General features: G+C 41.4%; 1 protein-coding gene across 1 annotated transcript in view; it reads right to left on the reverse strand.

Moving 5' to 3' along the window:
* LOC136875522 (lactosylceramide 4-alpha-galactosyltransferase) overlaps positions 1-19,840 on the reverse strand; it is a 125,992-nt gene extending 106,152 nt beyond the window's left edge. The window contains exon 1 of the mRNA XM_067149071.2: positions 19,732-19,840. The gene's annotated coding sequence lies outside the window, so the exon portion shown is untranslated. The remainder of the gene's footprint in view (positions 1-19,731) is intronic.
* Positions 19,841-20,607: the final 767 nt, after the last annotated feature.

Below are 20,607 nucleotides of genomic sequence, written 5' to 3' on the forward strand. Positions count from 1 at the left end.
AGATATCTTTGTAGAAAACCACTTGTGACAACTCTAAAAACTCGTTTTTTTCTTAGTATGGGTCGTCCTTTGTCTTCTTCAGTTTATAAATAGTCTTCATACAGCAGTAAAGCTTCAAACTTACGTCTTGTACATGCTACCACTTTGAAATTATAACAGTTGTTAAGAAGTTTAACACAAGGCCGCTGCCATGTTAATTTAACAAAAGTATTAACAATTCGTTAGAGTTAACAATTCTTGATGAGACGGCCATTTTGTTAAATTATGTATTAAGTCTCCTTAACAGCAGTGTTAACACTTAACACTCGTTGAAGAAACTGGGCCACGATATTTCGAAAAATGATGTTAACGGTAACAGAAATGGAACGGGCACGAAGGGCGTGAAAATGATGGACTCCCGAGGCCTCGCCTTGGAAAAGAGCAAGAGGTGACCAACGGAGGTCGGATCGGAAAGATGAAGCGAGGAGCCTCACACAAGCAATTAGGAGCAATCTCACACAGCTAAGGTAACCAATGTCACCAACTTATCCTCCCAAGTTGAGAGTGCCTGATCGCCCTTCTAGTCGCCTCTTACGACAGGCACGAGATATCGTGGATGTGTTCTACCATCTCCACCCATAGGGCGACATCGAGTGTGTTTATTTCATTTCTATTTCACCAATAAACAACCGAAAAATACTTCAACAAAAATAAATCTTCACCCGGCCACATCCACACAATTTCAACAACCACTTCTTTTTTTCCCTGTTTTACGGCCGAATACCCTTCTTGACGCCAACAATATACGGAGGGATGTAATCACTATTGCGCGTTTCTGTGGTGGTTGGTAGTGTAGTGTATTGTCTGAATATGAAGAGGGAAGTGTTGGGGCAAACACAAACACCCAGTCTCCGGGTCAGAAGCATTAGTCAGACGCGATTAAAATCTCCGACCCAGCCGGGAATCGAACCCGGGACCCTCTGAACCGAACGCCTCAACGCTGACCATTCAGCCAATGAGACGGACTCGTCTCTTTCTCCTTCAGAAGACAAATGTTATCATAGTGTATTTTGTGCAAAGTAACTTCATGGTGCAGTAAAATTCCGTCTCTGTTGTGCGAACTGCACGATGGAGTAAGTCTCTAGCGTGTAGTCGACACTTCAGCGCTCTCACCTCTACCCCTGCTCTACCTCTGCTATAAAATTGTTTTGATGCTCTCTGAGTGAATTTCGACAAGAGGCGTAAAGGTTGACAGTCTACCAACTTAAGTGCGGTAATAATCGTACTACACAATCAAACTTTCACCAAAGAAACAATAGTTACGCAATAGTACGGCGTGATTATGCAATTAAAAAAGTAATTTAGGTTTTGTTTACACACTAACAAGGTAAAAGGCACTAGATAGAATGGGAATGGCATATGGCTTTTAGTACCGGGAGTATCCGAGGACAAGTTCGGCTCGCCAGATGCAGGTCCTTTGATTTGACTCCCGTAAGTGACCTGCGCATCGTTAAAATATGGTTAAATTTCCCGACCCTCCCGGGAATCGAACCCGGGACCTACGGCACACTAACAATTTAGCCATGGAGCCGGACACACTAGATAGAACTACACAGACACACTGGGTGAGATTGCAAGACTGGTGAATGCGCGCGGCAAAAATATTCCCCTGCTACCCTTCGTCACAGAAGATGCTACACATTACTCCGCTATTTGCTGTGGCGCTGTACCCCTGCTACCCTTCGTCACAGAAGATGCTACACATTACTCCGCTATTTGATGTGGTGCTGTACCCCTGCTACTCTTCGTCACAGAAGATGCTACACATTACTCCGCTATTTGATGTGGTGCTGTACCCCTGATACTCTTCGTCACAGAAGATGCTACACATTACTCCGCTATTTGCTGTGGCGCTGTACCCCTGCTACTCTTCGTCACAGAAGATGCTACACATTACTCCGCTATTTGCTGTGGCGCTGTACCCCTGCTACTCTTCGTCACAGAAGATGCTACACATTACTCCGCTATTTGCTGTGGCGCTGTACCCCTGCTACTCTTCGTCACAGACGATGCTACACATTACTCCGCTATTTGATGTGGTGCTGTACCCCTGCTACTCTTCGTCACAGAAGATGCTACACATTACTCCGCTATTTGCTGTGGCGCTGTACCCCTGCTACTCTTCGTCACAGAAGATGCTACACATTACTCCGCTATTTGATGTGGTGCTGTACCCCTGCTACTCTTCGTCACAGAAGATGCTACACATTACTCCGCTATTTGCTGTGGCGCTGTACCCCTGCTACTCTTCGTCACAGAAGATGCTACACATTACTCCGCTATTTGCTGTGGCGCTGTACCCCTGCTACTCTTCGTCACAGACGATGCTACACATTACTCCGCTATTTGATGTGGTGCTGTACCCCTGCTACTCTTCGTCACAGAAGATGCTACACATTACTCCGCTATTTGCTGTGGCGCTGTACCCCTGATACTCTTCGTCACAGACGATGCTACACACTACTCCGCTATTTGATGTGGTGCTGTACCCCTGCTACTCTTCGTCACAGAAGATGCTACACATTACTCCGCTATTTGATGTGGTGCTGTACCCCTGCTACTCTTCGTCACAGAAGATGCTACACATTACTCCGCTATTTGATGTGGTGCTGTACCCCTGCTACTCTTCGTCACAGAAGATGCTACACATTACTCCGCTATTTGCTGTGGCGCTGTACCCCTGCTACCCTTCGTCACAGAAGATGCTACACATTACTCCGCTATTTGCTGTGGCGCTGTACCCCTGATACTCTTCGTCACAGACGATACTACACACTACTCCGCTATTTGATGTGGTGCTGTACCCCTGCTACTCTTCGTCACAGCAGATGCTACACATTACTCCGCTATTTGCTGTGGCGCTGTACCCCTGCTACTCTTCGTCACAGAAGATGCTACACACTACTCCGCTATTTGATGTGGTGCTGTACCCCTGCTACCCTTCGTCACAGAAGATGCTACACATTACTCCGCTATTTGCTGTGGCGCTGTACCCCTGCTACTCTTCGTCACAGAAGATGCTACACATTACTCCGCTATTTGCTGTGGCGCTGTACCCCTGCTACCCTTCGTCACAGAAGATGCTACACATTACTCCGCTATTTGCTGTGGCACTGTAGAATTCGGTTAGCGGCGACGAACGACATTTTGTGCGTGTTTCCGCCAAGTATTTTTCTTAACAATTGAAGGGCTTAGTGGAAAAAGGGGGGTATACCTCCAAAGTGTACTTTTGAGATATTTAGCATTTTATTAGATTGTCTGTAACTTTATCAAAACGATAAGAATCATAAAATGTTTCAAGGATTGAGTTATGTAGGTACTGTATTAACTTTCTGCAAATTTTCGGCAGAATACCTTGATTTTTATTGTAAAAAATGTTCACTTGACTACTGACATGTAGATGATATTGTAAACAAAACGCATATTTTCAAATACAACAGAGAAAAAATAACTCGAAATAACCTCATGAACATTAAACACCCTAAATAACATCAAGGTAATCATTTCCATTGTCTGATTTTAAATTCTGATAATAGCCATGATGAACGGGAGGTACAAACTTCAACATGGACATTATATCATGCAGTTTAGCCGCTTTGATGGACCTACCATTAGTACTTTGGTTCCAGAACAGTGTCATCTCTTTTCTGTGCCCTTCCCTTACCTATCTGCAGACTTATGGTAGTGTAGTGGCCTATATGACTGTGTGTGACCCGTACATGCACTTTATACCATCCCTAGAACCTCAGAACAGATGCCTTTCGGAAGTCCACGCTTATGCCAGAAAGGGTTTTGTTTATTTTTGTTAGCGGTTTTGTTAATGGAGTTAAACTAACAAAATTCTTTTTCTGCATTTCCACTACAGTGAACGGTTTCTTTTTTTCTTGCATTTCAGATGAGGTTCGCCCATTCTTGAGGGGTGTAAACGTATTGCGTACATCGCTTTAACTTTTCAATGATGTCAAAATCTGCACCACAAGGCAAATATGTATGGCCAAGCACCAAAAAAATCGATGTTCTATGCTCTCAAACCAGCCCATTTCAATCACGTAAGTCCACACACACATTATGGGAAGGTTCTTATTTTCTCCAACAATAAGGTGTTTCATGTTTCCTCTCAATTTGGGGATATTTTGAAGCAAACATTTCACCCGCTCCCCGTCCTGCCATACACTCTGACCAAACACACATAAATGCATCACTTTTATTACAAACATGAACACCAAATTTGTAGGTCCTTAACTGTCTTAAATAAAAACACAACTTCGGTTGAAATCATTAGTGTCAGTAATGCTTGTTGTAAATCCATTGTAATAGCCAACGTGTCACACGCAGGATTGAGAGACATTTTCTTTGTTTCATATAGACTTTCGTAGTCCTTGTGAGCTATCTTTAGATGTAAACGGTGACTTAATGCCTTACCTTCAAGCGGGATATTTGCAGCTTCGTCACATACTTTACATGTGACACTTCCTGGAAGTTTGAAACCTATGTTGAAATAGTTATTGAAAATTAATCTGTATTTATGAAGTTTTAAAGGAACTGCTCCATTATCGCGGCAGTAGATGACATACACTCGGTACATTTCCTCGACTGAACCGACACTGAGGATATGATGCCTATTTATATTCTGTGAAAGCGAATAATGATATCTGTATCTAGGGAACAATCCAATGTGCTTCTTCGCAAACTCGACATCATCATCTTTGCACTTACGAGGTCTATTGGGATGCTTCCCTCGTCTATCCATTTTCGGAGGACAATATGAATGATAACTCGCCATTCGTATTTTGACGAACATCTGTAATAAAACATAACCGAACTTAATATTTAAAATGACTATATTCTGTTAATAAATTTAATTACAATGTAAAAATATATTTAATCGTATTTCTCCCATTGGTTGGATAGGTAATCATTTAGCCAGTCGGAACCAAGGTATCAGAGAGATTTGGGATACCTCATGATTCCACTCAGAAGTGTGAGACTGCTCTGTAGTGATGGGTGATATTTCACGAACTGTGATTTTTTCACTGATATCAACAAATCACGAGTAACGACTGTTACTTTCTACTCTGTCACTGTGATCAGCCGCGATTTCAAGATTTCTCTTCAAGTGCATCGTGCGCCCTCTTATCTCCATGTACCGAAGTAGAATGTTGCTACCTAAACCAAGACCGACTCCAATCCTCAGACTGTAATACAAAAAAACATGGCGGCCGAAGTAACCGAATTGCTGGTATTGGCTAACACGAAAATATCACGTACATGTTATATAAACGGCGGTAATTTAACATGATAAATGTAACATCATAGGGAAAATCACTTTTACACGTATGAAAACGCTTCGCCAACAAGTACGCACCACGTATAATCAACTAGAATCACATATATTCTACTAGAAAAGAGCCCAACAAGGTGATTATTTAGAAATTTCAATTCGTAAAATAACGTTTTCTCTTAGATTTCACTTCGCTAGATAGATGAAAATACATTATAAAACTGTTAAAATGATATTTCTAACATCATTTTGAATATTTCAAAATAAATTGAGGTGCGAAATTCCTCGAATTATTCGGTCTCATGAGAACTGTGAAACATAATTTGTTACCTTAGTTTTGAAGTGGTGGATAATTTCTTAAATTCAGCACCCAGTGAAAGGGAAGTACACCCGAAATAATAATGTTATTGGCTTTACGTCCAACTAACTACATTTTTACGGTTTTCGGGGACGTCGAAGTGCCGAAATTTAGCCCTACAGTAGTTCCTTTTCCGTGCCAGTAAATCTACCGACACAAGGCTGACGTATTTGAGCAACTTCAAATACCACCGGACTGAGCCAGGATCGAATCTGCCTACTTGAGGTCAGAACGCCAGCGTCTTAACCGTCTGAGTCACTCATCCCAAGTAGACTCGAAATGATTAAGTTAATCCAATGAACGGCCCTGGTAATGTTAACATATTGTTGACATATGGCATAACAGCACTTCACACATGATAGTAACCTTAGTAATGAAATGTTCTGACACTAAAGCTATAATAGCTTTTTATCCATTAAAGAACATGAATGCAAAAACTCTATTGACTAAACATTGATATTTAACACATGGACGCGCTTCAGTTCGGCGCTGTCTGCTTGATAACAGATAACCACAGCATGAATCGGAAGGTGTTGGTAGTGTACAACCTTACGTTACAAACCCAGCTAATCCCTGAGGTCACTATTTCTTCTGTGTAACAGTATACAGATTGCTCCATCTGTCACACTTACAAGTTTTGTTATTCTCCAGGATCCAATCAAACATTTCCGCAGGCAAAGCACAGATTACTGTAAAATACACTTGCATCTAAACCACTTGACATTTTGAAGCACACAGACACTGACGGAATAACACAATATCAGTTGTATTATCTAAATTAATATTTTTCGAGGAACACGAATAGTTTGGAAGTAGAGAAATGGCTTCCCTAACCTCAGACTTATTCTCAAAATGATGTATGCACACTACAGTTTTCTCATGGACTTCAAAATAATCACGATGTATATAACTAATCCATTTCTCTTTTAATGTTCTATTCCGTAGGAAACTTAAGAATAGTTGTATGAGAGGCATTGCCATAGTTAGACTAAAACCTGGTCCACCTAATGCACTCATGTTCTTTAATGGGTAAAAACACGATCAAAACAAGCACATTCTCACATTACTGTGTATAATTACAGATCCTATGTGTCCACTGACTCGTGTAAATACACTCGCACACTTATATTCTACGAAGAAACTAACATTTATCGTCAACTTTCATAAAATTACACCGACTACATACGATAACAACAAACTAAAACAAAACCACATTTCCAACAATACCGGCTACTCGATTCGCCATCTTTGAATGATCGAGAGTAGCATTAAGGTCTGAGGATTGGAGTCGGTCTTGCCTAAACTGTGACTGTGATCGATGTTGTGATCAGTCGCGATATCACGACATGTGCTGCCGCAACGGTATCTACGCGAAGCGATGCGTTCAAGGAAGCAGCATCGCCGTGATTACCAACAGTATGGACATTTGTTGATTTCATTTTTAAGGACGTCAACATATAATATATGTATAGGAATAGACCACATTCCTCCCTAATATAATAACAACTGAATCACTTGTAATCCTCGGCATCGCTTGCAATATCAGTTTTAGGAAATTGTCAGTTGACTCGCAGTGGGGTATTATTTTTAAGCGTGCGTTCAAAAAAATCGTGGTACACGGGACTCTCCTAGAATAGTAACAAACATGTATTTCTCCTGTATTTTCGAATGCCCGGGGGCATATTGTCACTGGAGCTCAGTATTAGGAGGCAAGTTGACTGAAATGGCGTTTTCTAGAAAGAGGAAGAACAGTGACCTGTAGTAGTCCTTTAAAGAAGTGGATGAAAACTTCACATTATTTAATACGTGCAAACAGAAATTGTCTTAAAAAGAAGTACTTCAAATCTGAATAAACATTTGGAATGCAAGCACCTCTCACTTGCTTTGCCAGAAAGCAGTAGTCAACAATCGGTATGTATCTGATGATACAGACCTGGGATTTCAGGCTCTAAAAAAATTGTTTCAGGCACCTAAAATAGCCTTTAAAGAAGTGAATAGGTTTTTAAAAGAGAATATAGGCACTTCAAAAATGCTTTAAAAATAGGCAGAAAATAAACTTTAAAATATGACAATATAGTCCTACACTGTAACGTGATATATATATATTACTTTAAGTACAGTGATGTGGTATAGGCTACCCTTTCTAAACAGGAATAGCTGCAAAATGAAGGCATAATTAAATAGGCGTTTATTACAAACAGCTTCTTCGTTTTGCCTCATGACCGAGGCGTCGTGACTATCATAATATTCAGCCCTCTAGCCGATGAACCATACTCCGCCATTCTTCCCTATCTAAAGCTTTCAATGTGGTTGCTCTGAGAGAACTCTGTAGGGGGTCGTTCACCATGTAAATCCATCGCGTTGGTACTCGTCCTCGTTGTCTGGTTCCCTGGACTTTGCCCTCAACAATCAGCTTTTGAAGACTACCACTTCGGCACATTATATGTCCAAAGTAGAGTACAATCCGCTGAGAGACCTTACACGATAGACGAACTTTTATCTGAAGTTGGTTCAGGATTGATGTGTTCGTTGCGATGAGCTGTACAAGGAACCCTTAACATTTTCCTCCAGCACCACATTCCAAAGCTTTCTATCCGTTCACGATCACGTTTGAGGATGGTCCACGTCTCTGCGCCATACAAGAAGACTGATGGTGATGTTATTATCTTTCCAGATCTTCCGCTGACGGATCATTGCTACCTTTGCTATTTCAATTCTTCGCTTTATTTCATCTTTGGAACCACCAGAATTGGATAGTAAGGAGCCTAGATATACATACTGATGTACAACCTCACACCCTCCATATGTGGACTGTTGTTGTTCTTACAAACAGCTATCGATTAGGAAACAAAAAACTTTCATCAGTACTGTACTAAAATTATTGAACACAATTACAACACTGTAGGCAACCCATAACGGTGTAAAAGCGGAGTACTGGTACGTGTATTTATTTGTGAGTAACATTCCTACTGCACTTTTCAGTCGTAGTTTGCTTTACTGTACATAACAATACATACATACATACATACTGTGCCCTTGTAAAGGCACCCAAATGCCGAGGTCTTCTTTCTTGAAATGTGCGCCGGCTGCTCCTGTAAATAATGACATTTTAAAATACCTACCGCCTCATGTAGACTCTTCTTCCTCAAGGGTTGACGTGCGCTGGAAGAAAAGATCTACCTGGGGATTCTCCTCCTGGTCGTCTCCGTTCAGCACTCTCCTTCTACCGCCTGTTTACACAAGGGATTATAGCAGCCATCGACCTCTCTCTGACAAACGAAAGTGGACACCAGTCCCTGTACCGCTAAGCTCCCCTAGTAAACAAAGTCTCCTGCAATTAGCTCACCTAATGTTTGCTCCCAAATGTCTCAGATGAAATAACCATTTTATAGACTGTTCACGTTTAATTGTAATGTTCCCATGTAGGATATGGAGAAATGTTTATGAAAATACCGTCCTCCAAAATAATACTTCTCCACTAGAATCGTAACGTGCAAGCTAATTGTGAGCTAAGAAAAGTTGTTTAAATACAGATTAAGCAAACTCCTATTGTCCGTCTCTGTTCAGCCAGCCTCATTACATTAAATGTTCATTTATGAAAAGTTTGCATTACTACTACCACTGTTATTTTGCTAGGATAATTGTTTGACTGATTCTTAAAACCTGATATTATTTAGAGTTCTCCCTAAGTGTTCTTTGCTTGGCTAAGTCTCTACTCACAAAAAATGTTAAGTCGTCTCTTGATGCTCCACTCACTGTAGAATCACCTGTCTGCACTAAAATTTCAAGTAGGACTGAGGTATCACCACACTGATGCTACGGCTTTAGTAAATTCTCACACCCCCACTTCAAAAATAGTCCGATTGGAGGGGATGCTGCGTAGTGATACGGTACCTTGGATCGTTTTTCCACTTGTCCGTAGGTTAAAATGTTCGGGAATGCACTCTAAATACTCCAAAATTTGGTTTGTTTTGAGTGTTGCACTGCGTTATCAGGAATGATCGTAGCTTAATTTTTAAATTGAAAAGCGTCATAGGGCCTATTTACACTGGGAATATGGCGCTCTGCCGCCATGACACTCCGCTCTCTGGGCGCAACCACTCTTCCAAACAATGTTGACAACTTATTTTTTTAGAAATATTTAACCACGTATTTGCGTGAAATATTCGTTAAATATTATTTGCAGTTCAGGACACCGTATTCCACTACTACCTTCGACACCGAATCACGGAAAACTGGATACAGATTCCCGCTAGGACATGACACTTAAATTTCGTAAATCGTGATTGGTTGAAATTTTGCCGCTTCTCGTAGCTTGGGCTGAACCACGTTCTGGCGAGGGGTGACGGGTATTATTGTTTCTCCCTCGCACTTCTAAGTATGTCAAATTCCAATGTGCGGATTTCCCGTGGGAACTGGCTAGAAAGTTTCCACTTCTTGTCGGCACCATAAACATTATTGGACGTACCACTTAGGCCAGCTATATGCCGTTCGTGCCTTAAGTCGTCTCCGGTGGATATTCTTGCCGTCTGACCGGCGCCTGAATGTTGCTTTGTGAAACTGCAAGCTTTTCCAGTCTACTGCTGTATTCTAATATGTGAATTATTAAATATTTAATATATGCATCCATTACGCGCATTCGCTTATGGGTGCAATACATACATACATACATACATACATACACACATACATTATCATTATAGACTGTTATGCCTTTCAGCGTTCAGTCTGCAAGCCTCTGTGAATTTACTAAACGTCGCCACAATCCTCGATTTCCAACTAGTGTTGTGGCCTCATTTAGTTCTATACCTCTTATCTTTAAATCGTTAGAAACCGAGTCTAACCATCGTCGTCTCGGTCTACCTCTACTTCTCTTACCCTCCATAGCAGAGTCCATTATTCTCCTAGGTAACCTCTCCTCCTCCATTCGCCTCACATGACCCCACCACCGAAGCCGGTTTATGCGTACAGCTTCATTCATCGAGTTCATTTCTAAATTAGCCTTTATCTCCTCATTCCGAGTACCCTCCTGCCATTGTTCCCACCTGTTTGTACCAGCAATCATTCTTGCTACTTTCATGTCTGTTACTTCTAACTTATGAATAAGATATCCTGAGTCCAACCAGCTTTCGCTCCCGTAAAGTTGGTCTGAAAACAGACCGATGTAAAGATAGTTTCGTCTGGGAGCTGACTTCCTTCTTACAGAATACTGCTGATCGCAACTGTGAGCTCACTGCATTAGCTTTACTACACCTTGATTCAATCTCACTATATTACCATCCTGGGAGAACACACAACTTAAATATTTGAAATTATCGACCTGTTCTAGCTTTGTATCACCAATCTGACATTCAATTCAGTTGAATTTCTTACCTACTGACATCAATTTAGTCTTCGAGAGGCTAATTTTCATACCATATTCATGGCCCCTATTTTCAAGTTCCAAGATATTAGACTGCAGGCTTTCGACACAGTCTGCCATTAAGACCAAGTCGTCAGCATAGGCCATATTTCCACCTAACTGAATCCCTCCCTGCCATTTTATACCTTTCAGCAGATGATCCATGTAAACTACGAACAGCAAAGGTGAAAGATTACAGCCTTGTCTAACGCCTGTAAGTACCCTGAACCAAGAATTCATTCTACCCTCACTGAAGCCCAATTGTTAACATAAATGCCTTTGATTGATTTTAATAATCTACCTTTAATTCCATAGTCCCTCAGTATAGTGAACATCTTTTCCCTCGGTACCCTGCCATATGCTTTCTCTAGATCTACGAAACATAAACACAACTGGCTATTCCTCTCGTAGCATTTTTCAATTACCTGCCGCATACTGAAAATCTGATCCTGACAGCCTCTCTGTCGTCTGAAACCACACTGGTTTTCATCCAACTTCCTCTCAACGACTGATCGCATCCTCCCTTCCAAGATGCCAGTGAATACTTTGCGTGGTATACTAATCAATGAGATACCTCGATAGTTGTTGCAATCCTTCCTGTTCCCTTGCTTATAGATAGGTGCAATTACTGCTTTCGTCCAATCTGAAGGTACCTTACCAACACTCCATGCTAATTTTACTACTCTATAAAGCCATTTCATCCCTGCCTTCCCACTATACTTCACCATTTCAGGTCTAATTTCATCTATTCCTGCTGCTTTATGACAATGGAGTTTATTTACCATCCTTTCCACTTCCTCAAGCCTAATTTCACCAACATCATTTTCCTCCTCTCCATGAGCTTAGCTGTTCGCAACACCACCAGGATGATTTCCTTTCACATTGAGAAGATGTTAAAAATATTCCTTCCACCTCTCCAGTGATTCCCTGGGATCTATTATGAGTTCACCTGAATTACTCAAAACACTGTTCATTTCCTTTTTCCCTCCCTTCCTAAGATTCTTTATTACTGTCCAGAAAGGTTCCCCTGCTGCTTGACCTAGCCTTTCCAGGTTGTTACCAAAATCTTCCCACGACTTCTTTTTGGATCCAACAACTATTTGTTTCGCTCTGTTTCTTTTATCCACGTACACATCCCTGTCTGCCTCGGCCCTTGTTTGGAACCATTTCTGATAAGCCTTCTTTTTACGTTTACAAGCTGCTCTCACTTCATCATTCCACCAAGATGTTCGCCTTTTCCCATCTTTACACACAGTTGTTCCTAGGCATTCCCTTGCTGTTTCTACTACAGCATCCCTGTATGCCACTCATTCACTTTCTATATCCTGAACCTGCTTACTGTCTACTGTTCGAAACTTCTCACTAATCATATCCATGTACTTCTGTCTAATTTCCTCGTCCTGGAGATTTTCTACCCTTATTCGTTTGCAGACAGATTTCACTTTCTCTACCTTAGGCCTAGAGATACTTAGTTCACTACATATCAGATAGTGGTCTGTATCATCGAAAAATCCCCGGAAAACTCGCACATTCCTAACAGATTTCCTGAATTCGAAGTCTGTTAAGATATAGTCTATTATGGATCTGGTACCCCTAGCCTCCCATGTGTAGCGGTGAATAGCCTTTTGCTTGAAGAATGTATTCGTAACAGCTAAACCCATACTAACACAGAAGTCCAGCAAACGCTTCCCATTCCCGTTAGCTTCCATATCTTCTCCACATTTACCAATCACCCTTTCGTATCCTTCAGTTCTATTCCCAACTCTCGCATTGAAATCGCCCATTAGCACTATTCTATCCTTGCTGTTGACCCTGACCACGATGTCACTCAATGCTTCATAAAACTTGTCCACTTCATCCTCATCTGCACCCTCACATGGTGAATACACGGACACAATTCTAGTCCTAATTCCTCCAACTGACGAATCTACCCACATCATTCGCTCATTTACGTGCCTAAGAGAAACTATGTTCCATACAATGGTATTCCTGATAAAGAGCCCTATCCCAGACTCTGCCCTTCCCTTTCTAACGCCCGTCAAGTACACTTTATAATCTCCTATCTCTTCCTCGTTATCTCCCCTTACCCGAATATCACTTACTCCTAGCACATCCAGATGCATCCTCTTTGCTGACTCAGCCAGTTCTACTTTCTTTCTTCCATAAGCCCCGTTAATATTGATAGCTCCCCATCGAATTCCATTTCGTTCGCCAAGTTGTTTCCAAGGAGTCCCTCGCCTGTCAAATGGGAGTGGGACTCCATTACTCCCACAGGTCCGAGGCTTGCTTAAAATGTTCTGAGCTCGGTAAATTCATGAAGCAGGATGCTACCCTACTTGCACATAGTCCAAGTGAGGATCTCTCCTCTAACGGGTTATGGACCACCAGTGAATTGTATAGTCCTAGCCGCCTGAGCACAAGGAGGGCCAGGAGTCAGAATATGTCTGAGATGCCCACTCCCATTCCATAGCAACTGGTATCCCGACCATCAGGACCACTTACTTGGCCACTCAGCCGTTGCCCATGGTTCACGAACTAGGACGTGACTACAGTAACCCACAAACATGAACCATACATAACATAATCTTGTCCAAATTTTCTACAGTCAGGCTGCGTCTTTTGTCTGTTAAAATAATTTTAAAAGCAGAAAAAATGTGTTCTACACTCACAGATGTTGGAGGGGCATAGCAAAATTTACCTACATTTTTCAGTTCAATTTCACTAGGTAAGTCTACTTTTTCCCCATCCATTACCCGATGTACCCTTTTCTGCACTGAATTATCTGGATTCTTCTGCAGTACACTAGCCCACCTGTCTTTTATTTTATCCCCTACTTTACCCCTAGTACTTTGTATAATATTCTCAGCTTCCTCAATTACAAGATATATCTGTTTGAGACTACTATTTTTGTAATGATTCACTGGAAGAAATGAAAAATTTGCCTGAATATATGCAATGTCTCTTTGAACACTGGAATAATCCTTTAGCAGATCTTTGCCAATACGACACACATGCAGAGTTGTCTGTTAAAGGCATATTGTCTATCACAGATGTTCCATATAATACAGGGCAGCTTCCATTGAGGAACCCCAATAGCTGATAATTGGCTGTGGTGGAAAAGGAATAGAGGGGAATTTATCTCAGAAGATGGCTATTCTTGATGGAAGCTTACAGACCACTCTCTTCGTTGTTGAAATCAGATTATTTACTGCAAGCAACTTGGCCCTAACTATTTATGTGAGTCTATGCTAGGCATGGGCAATGCAAGTAACATGAACATTAAAGAAGGGTAGAAAATTTTAAGGACAGGTGGAGTAGCAATCATGTAGGAAGCAGAATTAGAGACAAGGGGAAGGACTTTATAATCATCAACACTCCCAGGATACAACAATTGGAACCCCTTGTTGATGATGTACACAATTCTTTGCTCGATTTTCTGAAGCTGCTTAGAGTAAGGAAGGAGAGTAGTAAATGCCAATTGGGTTCCAGTTTTCCGACTATAAGATTAGCAATGTACCTGCCCACAGAGTTGCTGGTTTTGTCCACATACAACCCTATGTATGGACTCCCAAATATCCTCCGTGACTGACAAAATTACTCCTATATCTAAGTAGTTTTTCTTTAATGTAGATGTCGAAGGTATGTGTTGTTGGTATATTTCTATAAACAAATCTCTGAAAACAGGACTATGCACAGAATTCCAGGGGATATTTTCAGCAACTAGGGCTCTAAACATATGAGCATAGAAACTACTGTGGATTGTGGGAGGTATACTTTGTGTGAGCAGAGTCTGTCCAATGTTACTTTTCATGGTTGATTTTGCTTTGTGACTGGCACTATCAGCATACTGCCGAAGGTGGCATTTTTTATCTTGTGAAATCTAAAACACAATAATGTGATGAAAATTACAGGTAAGGTAAGGAATAGCTAATGAATAAAATTTATAATTTTGAATTATTTCATTTAAACCACTATTACTCTATAGTTAATTGAGAACAAGAACACTCCAGGCCTCGAAAGGCATTGGCTTTCAATAACAGCTGCTGCCCAGCTCTAGGCTTGCAGATATTAGACAGCCGTGTGGTCAGCACGTCACGTCCCTCAACTGTATTGCCTTGCCTCTGAGACCGCTTCTCATTGTAGCTTCCCAATTGCTCTCACGCAGCTGGGTCAACGCCTTTCTATACCTTACATCTTTCTAAATTACTGCCGGTACTGGTATCTAGGGAAAGGTGCAGTGGTATCGTTAACCTTACATTAGGAGACTGAGAATAGTCATTCATCATTATATTTTTCACTTGTGCCAGATAAATGTGTAGAATTTCATTTCCTAGCACAAACCAAATAATCGGTTACGGTATAAAACACGATTGTTTCCAATATTGATCCTATTTTTTCCTTGACATATTGGTTGAACTTCGGTATGTCTACAAAAAACAAATGTAAATAATAAAATGATTATGTTTGTACGCCTAGAAGTAAATTGGCAACTGCCGTGTCTGTAATGCAACCAAAATGTAGGCTGTTTATTAAATACTAGCAGAAGTACCCGTTCTTTGTACAGGTTATTAGAAACTGGCTTTAGTTACTCATACTATCGGTGTGATTGACTTCATTAGATATTTATAACACTGATGTATTTACTTAAGTACGTAGAAATGATTTGTCATGTTTGTAATTATAGTGTACCTTCTTATTCCTCTTCTTCTTCTTTTCTTCATGGGGATCTCTAAATATTAGTTCCTAATTAGCGTCGACCTCTAAGATCTTTTGCTACCATGTTTTTCCTTCATTCCCACCTAGATATACCTGCTCCCTTCACAAATCTGCAGGTTTAATGCAAGTATACTTCCGCTAGATAGTATCACAAATATAAATATTATTGAATGTATTTGTTTGATCCGACATTTCGTAACTATTACAAATGGTCAAGAAAATACGCGATGCATAAAAGAAACTACTTGATGATGATGCTTGTTGTTTTAAGGGGCCTAACATCGAAGGTCATCGGCGCAAAGAAACTACTACAATTATCGAGAATTATAATTCTCAGGGCTTGTTACTCATGTCGCACATCATATAATGAATCTGAGTATAAATGTTGAGAATTTTTTTCAAGTCATGGGCGCATCATCTTAACAACTGTGTACAGTATATAGGTTGTTTTCATGGTTACAATGATCGTAAAAGTGAACCAAAATATCGGCACTAATAACATCAGTGATCCTACTACTCCATGATGTGATAGAAAATAGTTTGAACTATAGGTAACAGACTCCGCAAAATGCTGAAACCTAAGCCAGTACGTAAAAACGGAGGTCCGTCGGCAACGCTGGTCGCTGTACTACGGAGATCTCCGGGGCTATTATTTTTATACTACACTCCATTTCCATCCCCGTCCAAAGGAGTGCTAAGAGCGTCTTACACAACAGTTTATTTTTTCCAGATAGTAAGTCATATGTGTATCAATTTTGGTTGGCAGCTATGCCCAAACGTACATCCATAATCTACCTGCTATAGAATCCTGGAGCTGACGTTGCCATGGTTACAGCCGTTCATTTCTTTATCCGATTCCTAGAGCAGGGGTAGTGTGGTTCCAATATCTCTATAACGGTTGGTTTTAGGGCCCGAAGGTTTTACCGAGTTTTGTTCTTTGCGTCAAGGGGCTTAAAATGAGCTTTGTCTCGTCCTTGCACGACTAATTCGATTTCGTCTATATTAGCCCATTATTTTAATATTTTTATATCTCCCCCGTGCCCCCCACCCCGAATTGTTTTGAAAATAAAATACAGCCCATGTTACTCACTCGCAATGTAGCTTTCTATTGGCGAAGTAATTTTAAAAATCGGTTCAGTGGTTTTTGAGTCTATTCGTTACAAACAAACAAATTTTTCCTCTTTATAATATTAGTAAATAAGTATAGACAAAACCTTAGGTGGCTGATTTTCTTATAAATGTTTACACAGAGATAGCCTAGTCACAGTAACAAGACATTCTCTTGATCACAAGCTACATTTCTCCCCCCTAATTGAAGCTACTGCATTTGATTCCTTTTAACCTAATTATGTAGCTTGTTATTAATAAGCAGCACGGACGATGCGGTGATTGTGATCACGTCACGACTAAAAATCACTGATATCAGAAAACGGTATCGCTCATCACTACTCTGTAAGGTACTATCCGCACACTTTATCTTGGTGCATTTACACCCTAGTGCTGAATCGGTCAACCTCGGCGGTCTTCGAGATTCGTACTGGCAACCTTTGAAACACAAACTATGAATCTCTTTAACATCGTTGTGCGACATCTGGCGTACACTTTACGTACTAGTACTGTTGTTGTTTACACAACAAAGCCAAAGTATAGAATTCATGCTAGGAACAAGATTCGCATCGAGAAATGTTTTATAATGTTATGAAATGTGTATGTGACATAGTTGTTGGCTTAAGATGATAACGGTTTAGAAATTTCATATCGATCGATCAAATTCTCGATTCAATTCAGATTTCATTTTCATTCAGTTGGCAGCACCAGGCAGCACTATCGATACCTGGACAGCTCCCTCCTTACTCCTCACCGCCGTACACAAATGCACCAAGATAAAGTGTGCGGATAATATGCTATCTTATCTTTTTAGTATTGACATGGAGCAATCCTGCACTCTGATAGTTCAATAAACAGATGCCAGATGGACCCAGCTCACATAATATGTACTTAGCTCAATTTTCACCAAAAGGAGGGATACGCCCTTTTTCCACTAAGCCCTTCAATTGAATAAATTAAAGGGAAGAATTAGCTGAAAAGACAACAGGGTTTATAATTCCCAGTTTCAGGCGGCTAAAATGGAATAAACATATTTTTTCTCCCCCCTAATCGAAGCTACTGCATTCCTTTTAACCTAATTATTCGTGTGATTGCTCCTTCACATTTCGATAAGTTGGTCATCTTAATTACCTTTCTGATCAACAGAGGCTGATGACAAAGTAGTTTTACAAACTTATAAAAACAACCATAACCACCATCATCATCGCTAACTTAATGTCAACAAAGCTCGCCGGTGATCGACTTAGTAATAAAAATCTAAATCCCTGAATGTCTCCATTATTCTAGCCCCGCACCGAGCTCGATAGCTGCAGTCGCTTAAGTGCGGCCAGTATCCAGTAATGGGGAGATAGTGGGTTCGAGCCCCACTGTCGGCAGCCCTGAAGATGGTTTTCCGTGGTTTCCCATTTTCACACCAGGCAAATGCCGGGGCTGTACCTTAATTAAGGCCACGGTCGCTTCCTTCCTAATTCCTAGGCCTCTCCTATCCCATCGTCGCCATAAGACCTATCTGTGTAAAGTAAACAGCAAAAAAAAAGAGTCCGCCTCTGTGGAGTAGTGGTTAGTGTGATTAGCTGTCACCCCCAGAGGCCCGGGTTCGATTCCCGGCTCTGCAACGAAATTTGAAAATTGGTACGAGGGCTGGAACGGGGTCCATTCAGCCTCGTGAGGTCAACTGAGTAGAAGGGGGGGAGGGTTCGATTCCCACCTCAGCCATCCTGGAAGTGGTTTTCCGTGGTTTCCCATTTCTCCTCCAGGCAAATGCCAGGATGGTACCTAAGTTAAGGCCACGGCCGCTTCCTTCCCTCTTCCTTGTCTATCCCTTCCAAACTTCCCATCCCCCACAAGGCCCCTGCTCAGCAAACCAGGTGAGGCCGCCTGGACGAAGTAATGGTCATTCTCCCCAGTTTCATCCCCCGACTCAGAGTCGGGGGCTCCAGGACACTGCCCTTGAGGCGGTAGAGGTGGGATCCCTTGCTGAGTCCGAGGGAAAAACCGACCCTGGAGGGTAAACAGATTACGAACGAACGAACGAACGAACGAACGAACGAACGAACGGTAAAAGATGTACCACCGGACGAGTTAGCCGTGCGGTTAGGAGCGCGCAGCTGCGAGCTCGCATTCGGGAGATAGTGGGTTCGAACCCCGCTGTCGGCAGCCCTGAAGATGGTTTTCCGTGGTTTCCCCATTTTCACATTAGGCAAATGCTGGGGCTGTGCCTTAATTAAGACCACGGTCGCTTCCTTCCCATTCCTAGGCCTTTCATATCCCATCGTCGCCATAAGACCTATCTGTGTCGGTGCGACGTAAAGCAACTAGCAAAAAAAAAAAAAAAAGAGATGTATCAGACATAAATGATCTGAAATTATTTCTTCTTACTCTTATACACACTTTTCAGATGGAACTAATATTTCCGGAGATATGGATGTCTGTGAAAAATACAATGATCTGGATTACCTCCGTTTTCTTTCCTCGGCAGGTAAACATGTTATATTTACAAATTATATTATACACAACTCTCATTACGTACAGTATTTCAATACTGCTGATATTACCGGAGAGATTGAGGCGCTTAATATCGCTACACCACTGTGCACAACCCGACAATCCCTGAACTTATAAAACTAGCTTCGAGAAATTCTGCAACCGTAATCTCGAGACAAACAAATAGATCGACAAAAATTGAACCTATCTTACTTCCGACTTTTCTACCTAATCCGAGAAAAGTACGAAGTAAGGAAGAAGACAAACATTGAAGTGTACAGACAAAATTATAATTGTATTTATATAGAAAAGTTCGACGTTGAACAGAAAAAATGCGATACATACCTTTGAGTAGAGTTGTAGATAATAATCAGAGAGTCGTTTCAGTTAAGAATTTAGTGGACGTCTGTTTCAGCTCACAAGGCGATAAGTAAAGTCAACGCTGATAACGTGCTGCATACAGTGTTCCCAACACACCGTCATTGTAAATCGCTAATAATCATCGCCAATTCTTGAGAGTATCAGGTTTCACCCAATCTGGTACTTTCAATGAAATTCGAACGGTGAAGTGTTACTTTTTTTTTTTTTTTTTTTTTTTTTTTGCTAGGGGCTTTACGTCGCACCGACACAGATAGGTCTTATGGCGACGATGGGATAGGAAAGGCCTAGGAGTTGGAAGGTAGCGGCCGTGGCCTTAATTAAGGTACAGCCCCAGCATTTGCCTGGTGTGAAAATGGGAAACCACGGAAAACCATCTTCAGGGCTGCCGATAGTGGGATTCGAACCTACTATCTCCCGGATGCAAGCTCACAGCCGCGCGCCTCTACGCTCACAACTAACTCGCCCGGTAAGTGTTACTTCATCTCTTAATGTAATCTATTTCTAAATTTTGATTTAACTTCTCTGATGTGACTGAAGTAGATTTGCGTGTAGAAGATAAAATGGAGAGTAAAGTCAGCGAGTTCTTTGAGAAGGTTAAATCCCGGGCAATGTTTGTGGTCGGATAGGGTCGCGTAGCTGTGAGCTTGTATTTGGGAGATGGTGGGTTCGTATCCTACCATCAGCAGTCCTGAAGATATTTTTCCGTGGTTTGCCACTTTCACACCAGACGAATGCCGAGGCTGTACCTTAATTAAGGCCATGGCCGATACCTTCTCAATCCTTGCCCTTCCCCATCCTTGGGTCGTCGAAAAACGTTAATGTGGCATTAAACCAACGGAA

The sequence above is a fragment of the Anabrus simplex genome, chromosome 6 (assembly GCF_040414725.1).
Source record: "Anabrus simplex isolate iqAnaSimp1 chromosome 6, ASM4041472v1, whole genome shotgun sequence".
Lineage (NCBI taxonomy): Eukaryota > Metazoa > Arthropoda > Insecta > Orthoptera > Tettigoniidae > Anabrus > Anabrus simplex.